At 37.9% G+C, this 7,559-nt stretch overlaps 1 protein-coding gene and 1 non-coding gene across 2 annotated transcripts in view; one reads left to right on the top strand and one right to left on the bottom strand.

The window, feature by feature from the left end:
• Positions 1 to 7,559, bottom strand: part of BIRC6 (baculoviral IAP repeat containing 6) — a 271,529-nt gene that overhangs the window by 54,406 nt on the left and 209,564 nt on the right. The window lies entirely within an intron of this gene.
• Positions 2,367 to 2,469, top strand: LOC111724381. The gene has a single exon (XR_002772682.1). It is a non-coding gene; the product is annotated as a U6 spliceosomal RNA (small nuclear RNA).

Genomic DNA, 7,559 nt, shown 5'->3' with positions numbered 1-7,559 from the left:
AAAAAAAAAATCCAATCTTGTTTGTTATAGGTAAAAACACAGGGTTCCCTCTTCCCCAAGCTCCCAGTTGGAAGGCTCCCTAGTTCAAGGCTGGAAGCCCATCTTCCTGGGAGGGGCAGGGTGTCAGCACTTCTCATCCTTCCACTAACTAAGGGCTGTCTGTCATGGCTAAGTCACAGGTGAGTATGGCTGACAAGTCCCTGCTGCGCCTTCTACCCAGCCCTGACTTGTGAGACAGAGGATCAAATAGAAAGATTCTTGACATAAGGAAAATGCAAATTAAGACCACAGTGAAATATGATCTTTCACCCACTAAGATGGCTGTATTTTAAAAGTCAGATGATAGTTTAGAATTAGCCTATAACTCAGCAATTCTCCCCTTAGGCACAGACCCAAAGGAAATGAAAGCAGGACCTCGATCTGATACTTGTATGCCAACATTCACAGCAATACTGTCACAAAAGCCACCTGGTCAGAAAAATTTAAATGCCATCAACTTGATGAACAGATAAGCAAAAACATGGTGTATATCCACACGATACATATTCATTCAGTATAGAAACGTCTCGAGTCCTGATACATACAACACTGACGAACCTTGAAAACATACCCGTGATAAAAGCCAACTAAAGTGTTCAGAAAAAGCAGCTCTGTACAGAGACGGAAAGATAATCAGCTGCGTGGGAAGCGGGCGGAGGAATGGGGCAATAAATGTTCTAAATTAATTGTGGTGACAGCTGTACATGTGAATATACTAAAAATCAATGACATCTGTACTTTCAGGGGGTGAACTGAAGGGAATATGATCCCTCACTAGGCCGACCTTCACATTTTGTTCACTTTAGTTCCAATCCTTTGCTCCTTTTTATACAAGGATATATATTTTCTTCAATTGCTTTATAACATTACATTGTGAGGAAACCCATACAATAAGTTTTACAAATATTTTACATATACATTGCTTTAAATTTCAAATATATGAAAACATAGACATGAATCTACACCAGACGGCCTCTCTCAACCTGGGACTGGCAAAAGGCTGAAGCCTTAGAAAAAACTTTCTATTCCACGAAGTTTCCATTTCCACACTTAAATATCTAAAAACTTAGAATTTACATTGACATAAGCATAGCCTTTTATGTTTCCAGCCAAAGATTTCCAGTTGTAGCTGTTTATAAACTCATTTAGCAAAGCAGAACAGAGCATAAACTGTTCCAATCAAAACCGCAGCATGTTATTTTGTGGCCATCATTCAAGGAATTTTATTTATATATATATATATATATATATGTATATATATATATGGAAAAGCAAAAGAACTATAACAGCCAACACAATACTGAAGAATAAAAGTTAGAGGACTGCCTCTATCTGACTTGACTACCTGACTATAAAGCTGTAATAATTAAGGTAATGTGGCATTGGTGAAAGAATAGACAAACAGATCAATGGAACAAAAATGGGGAAAAAAGGAATGTTTATAGCAGCTTTATTAATAACTGTCCCAAACTGGAAGCAACCAAGATATCCTTCAAAGGCAAATGGATAAACTGCTCTACAGCCATACACCGGGTTATTTGGTGATACGAAGAAACGAGCCACTGAGCCATGAAACACATGGAGGAGCCTTAAACACATATCCCAAATCAAAGCAGCCAGTGTCAAAAGCTGCAGTGTGGGCTTCCCACCATGGGACATCCTGGAACAGGCACAGTTACGGAGGCAGCAGGAAGAACAGTGGGTACCAAAGGTTTGGGAGTGCGGTGGAGAAAGGCTGAGGATGAACAGAATTTCTCAGAGCAGTGAAACTATTCTGTCTGATCCTATAATATTGGAACACTGTCCACCAGTCAAAACTCACAGAACTGCACAACACGCAGAGTAAACCCTAATTTAAACTATGAACTTTAGCTAAAAATAATATATCACAGCTGGGAGGAGGGACTAACACCTGTTCTTATAGCACTGTGGGAGGCCACGGAGGAAGGATTCCTTGAGGCCAGAAGTTCAAAATAGTCTAAACAAGATAGCAAGACCCTCCTCTCTATTAAAAAAATAGAAAAAATAGTTGGGTGTAGTACACATATACACAGTCCAAACTACTCAGGAAGCTGAGGCCGGAGGACTGTTTGCTTGTGCCCGGGCATTTGAGGTTATAGTGAGCTATGATGATACCACTGCACTCTAGGCAATAAAGCGACATGTTGTCTCAATAAAAATAAAATAAATAAGTAAACTGATAAGTCACTATTAGGTCATCAATTTCAACAAATGTAGCACACTACTGCAAAACATGAATAACTGGGAAATTATGAGTGGAGACATATGGAAACTCTGTACTCAATCTTCCGTACACCTAAAAAATTGTGTTTTGGCAGCACATATACTGAAATAGTAACAATACAAAGAAGACTAGTATGGCCCCTGCATAAGGATGACACTAAAATTCACGAAGCATTCCATGTTTTTCTGGAAACCATTCTTCTAAATGAAATATCACAAGAATGGAGAGACAAACGTATGTACTCAACACCAAATTGAGTACTAATCAATCAATACTTAAGTGCACATATGGAAGTATTTCAATGAAAATCAAGTTGGTGGGTTTGGCTCCCCCTAGCAAAGTGGTTATGGTGCCAGCAACATACACTGAGGGTGGCAGTTTCAAACCCAGCCCGGGCCTGCTAAACAACAATGCCAATTGCAACAAAAAATAACCGGGCATTGTGGCAGGCACCTGTAGTCCCAGCTACTTGGGAGGTTGAGACAAGAGAATCGCTTAAGCCCAAGGGTTGGAGGTTGCTGTGAGCTGTGACACCACAGCACTCTACCAAGGGTGACAGAATGAGACTCTGTATCACAAAAAAAGAAAGAAAGAAAGAAAATAAATCAAGTTGGTGGGGCACAGTGCCTCATGCCTGTAATACCAGCACTCTGGGAGGCCAAAGTGGGTGGATTGCTTGAGCTCAGGAGTTCCAGACCAGCCTGAGCAAAAGTGAGACCTTATCTCTACTACAAACAGAAAAACTAGCTGGGCATGGTGGTGGGTGCCTAGTCCCAGCTACTTGAGAGGCTGAGCACAGGAGTTTGAGGTTGCTCTGAGCTATGATGGCACAGCACTCTACACAGGGTGACAAAGTGAGACTGTCAAAAGAAAAAAATCAAGTTGGGGGAATGTGGAGGAAAGGATGAATAAATTCACATCTGTTGGGTGCAGGCGCAGACTCTGGGTAAAGGGCATACTGATGTGTATAACCTTCACTCAATCTTTACAAAAACTAAATATGTAAAAAAATGTGTACTCATTAACATTTTGAAATTTTTAAAAAGTCCATTAATTGTAAAACACTATATTAAAAAAAGCATTTTAGATAAAATTATACAATAACACAAGAAAGGCTGGGTTTTTTTTTTTGAGACAGAGTCTCACTTTGTCACCCTCAGTAGACTGCCCTGGCATCATAGCTCACAGCAACCTTAAACACTTGGACTCAAATGATCCTCTTGCCTCAGCCTCCCAAGTAGCTGGGACTACAGGCGCACAATACAACGCCTGGCTATTTTTAGAGACGGAAGTCTTGTTCTTGCTCAGGTCAGTCTTGAACTTCTGAGCTAAGGCCATCCGCCATAATACACAACACTGGGTGTGGTAAAGTAATAGAGACAGAATTTTTTCAACTAGAATGAACTTTTCTTTCTTTTTTCTTTTTTTGTGGAGACAGTCTCACTCGGTCACCCTGGATAGAGTGTTGTGGCATCATAGCTCACAGCAAGCTCAACTCCTGGATTCAAGTGATCCTCTTTCCTCAGTCTCTCAAGTAGCGGGGTCTACACACATGTGCAACCATGCTTGGCTAGTTTTTCTATTTTTAGTAGAGACACGGTCTCACTCTTGCTCAGGCTGGTCTCGATCTCGGTGAGCCCAAGCAATCCACCTGCCTCAGCCTCCCAGAGTGCCAGGATTACAGGTGTGAGCCATCACACTCAGACATAACTAGAATAATATCAAGTACTTAAAAGCAACTCAACAAATAAACCAAAATATTTTTTGATACTGTACATTTAAAAAACAAAATGTTCTGAAATTAAGATCCTTCCAGTTAAGACTGCTAGAAGGATATTACAAGTGAGCTAATATCATTGAGAAAATTTGTTCATTAGTAAAACCTTAGTCATAGTTGTTTTGCTACAAAATGACGATATTAATATGTAGTTCGCAATAATTCTACAATACGTAGATGCTATAGGGAAAATAGCAACGAGTGGTTCCATACAAATAATCTGAAACAAACCATTTTGTATTCAATGATTCACACACAATTTTTCATTTCCCTTTCATTTTTCTCATTACTCAATTTATTGAATTTATATACCTCTCAAACCATCAGCCAAAAGTCTGTTTTAGGGATTCATGTCAACCCTAAAAAGCCCAAAAGAATGCTATACAAGGAAACCCACACCAAAGAGTCAAAGAGTTCTGGCAGAAGTTCAAGGTAAGACTATTTTCTATACAAGTCAGAGCCAACTCGCTCTATCCAGTTGGAAGGGTATTTTATAGAAGGAAGGGAAGGAGGGGAGAGGCGCAGAACCTTATATTTTCTCATATAAACCTAACTGTCACTCTCATTTTTATAGAGTCTTTTCTTTAAAGAAGTGTTACATGGTTCACCATAAAAACCTCTACTTCACATAGTATTTAATTATGTCATGGCACTACAAATGCCACAAATAAAATTGGAAACACAACTTTAAATAGAGCACAAGTTGTTATGGTCAATCTGGTAGGTAGGAGGAATCTGTTTTAAAAAAGTTTAAACTGTAATTGAACAACAATGTGAGGGGACAATTTAAGCATCAGGTACATTGGCAACTAACAGAGATGAAAGAATTATTCTACTCTGGGTGTCCCTGAAGTGTCTGAGATATTAAGTATTTATCCTTATAAATCTGTACAAATCAAAGCAATTAAAAACCTATGTAAATTTTAATTCACGCAATTTTTCCTACTCTCATAAACCTTACCAGTCATAATTATCGAATAGATAGTGTTGTAATCTATATACCAAGACATATCCACACGGGACGCTCTTAACAAATATGAAAATCCTAACAAAGAGAACTCATATTTGCTTTGTCTTTCTACTCTTCTATGAGGATATGGGGGAAAGGTGCATTTGTCGATGAGCACCTACGTTCCAGACACTCTGAGGGCCAGTAACATGCTCAACATTTTGGCACTCCATACTCTTTTACTATGAATAAAATAGCATGTAGGCCCTGACAGCAACTCGTTAGTGAGCCATATATAGAAATAAAGACATTAAATATGAGCAAGCATTTCGAATTTTATTTGAAATGTCTAATTCTAAAAAAGAAACTAAAGCCATATTGTAACGCTGTTTGGGATAAAAGTAAATTGTTATGCTATTCTACTTAATTTTAAAAAACTCTTAAAAAATTTCCACCCATTTCTGACAGACGTTTTATTTTAAAAAATACAAGGAAATGGTATATTAATACAATTCTAAAGTTTCAAATGAACCATTACCATGAAAGCTATAAATAAGGATATGCGATTAAGTACTGTGTGTTATGACAGCTCAATTATTCTTAATTATTTGTTTCTCAGGTAACGTGTATCAATAAATTAAGAAAAAATGTTCTAATAAATGATAACAAAGTTATTTGTTACCTATTGGTACCAAACCATGTGTTTTCATGTAACCGCACTAATTCCTAAATCCTCAAAGAACAGCTCCTCTTTAATTTGGTGCCTTGAGACCTAGAAGGATGGCCAAGCTTCCAACAGTACATTTACTGTGAAGCAGCTATTAAGTAATAACTCTTAGACTTAACAAATGTGGTTCTAAGACATTTGTTTAACAACAACGTAAATTCTATTCTAAAATAGTATACTCATGAAATTAAACTTAAATATTGACTTTTTAAAGAACATGTCTGAAAGTAACACATAACCATAAAGAGCTTCAAATACATAAAATACATCTATGATATGAAGAAAATCAAATGGTACATCAAAGATTGTACGAATGGGTTTTGTTGCACTATAGGTGGCTATGGAGCTGCCAAACCAATGGTAAGAAACTAAAAAATGTTAATCCCAGCATGTAAATATGATCATTTATAGCTGAGACGACCAGGCCAATGAGTGGATACTTCACAATTTCCCAGTAAAAAAGTCCTGTGCTTGCTTTCTCAGTTATTCTTTCCTCTAACATAGGAACAAATGTAAATTTATATATTTTTCCTTCTCTTACAGACAAAATCTCTTATATCTTGCTTTTAAATCTGAAAATAAATTTAATAACTACCATGTTTAATAATTACTATTCTACTGCTAAACAATTAAAATGTGGGCAACTGAATAAATTTCTCTGGATTTCCTGTTTTCACTGGTTCTGTAAATTGTCAGGGATTAACTAGGATAACTCTTTAACTCTTTAATTTCTCTTTCTACTGTGAAAGGACATTCATCTCCTTACCAGGAAACCTGTATTAATAAAGGACTTGTAACATTTTTGAGGATTTCTACCATATCTCACTAATAATTTAAGGTGTTCTGAGACCTACCATGATGCTTTCTGAGAAAAGAAATATGCCATCTTCCTAAATGGCAGTGAGATGAAATGAGGGGCTCTAACGTAACATTTTGTCTCTTTATCATTCAATTTACTACTATTTCTAACAACAAAACAGGAGTGCCCTCTAGTGGCCAGTGGACTGACTGTAGGTTTACAATATAAATATAACTGACAATGGCTAGATAAAAAGTGATCCTGGGCTGCCTACAAATGCAGCTTCCAGAAGACCAAGGATATGATAAATGGAATTCAAAATGTTGAGAGAGGACTTAAAATGAATACACCCTTTATATTAATACTGCCTTATCTAAGAAATAACATGAAAATAACTACTTTCTCTCTTCATGAGTTTTTTAATCATTCATTTTTTTGGTATATGCATGAGGAGATTCACTATAGGGAACTGGTTCACACAATTATTAAGGTGAGGAGGTCACAAGATCTGTGAGGCGTCTGACACCTGGAGACCCAGGAAGAGCTGATGCTCAGAGTTCTGGTTGATGTCCCCAGGGTTGAAGGCAGTCAGGCAGGAGGACTCTTCTCTTACTGACTGGAGGGTCAGCCTTTTGGTTTCTGGGGGTTTTTGTTTGCTTTTCATTCTTTCAAAGAATGATATGGAGATAAAATGCCTAATACAAATGTACAATTCACTTATTTGTTTCGGCCACCTACCTTGAAGCTGAGGCTTCAAATACACTAGTCAATCATTTTTCTCTGCACTGTTTTTCATTTCAACTTTTTTTTTGAGGCAGGATTTCGCTGTCACCCCAAGAAGAGTTTGGCAGCATCATCATAGCTCACTGCAACCTCAAACTGCATGGTTCAAGCAACCCTCCTGCCTCAGCCCCCTGAATAGCTGGGACTGCAGATGTGTGTGCTATTACGCCTCAGTAATTTTCCCTGTTTTGCAGAGATGGGCAGTCTTGCTCTTGCACAGGCTGGTCTTGAACTCCTGAC

This window comes from Otolemur garnettii, unplaced genomic scaffold, assembly GCF_000181295.1.
Source record: "Otolemur garnettii isolate 467f Iridium unplaced genomic scaffold, OtoGar3 scaffold00022, whole genome shotgun sequence".
Taxonomy (NCBI): domain Eukaryota; kingdom Metazoa; phylum Chordata; class Mammalia; order Primates; family Galagidae; genus Otolemur; species Otolemur garnettii.
Note: the sequence above shows the minus strand (reverse complement) of the source record. Positions and strands in the feature narration are given on the sequence as shown.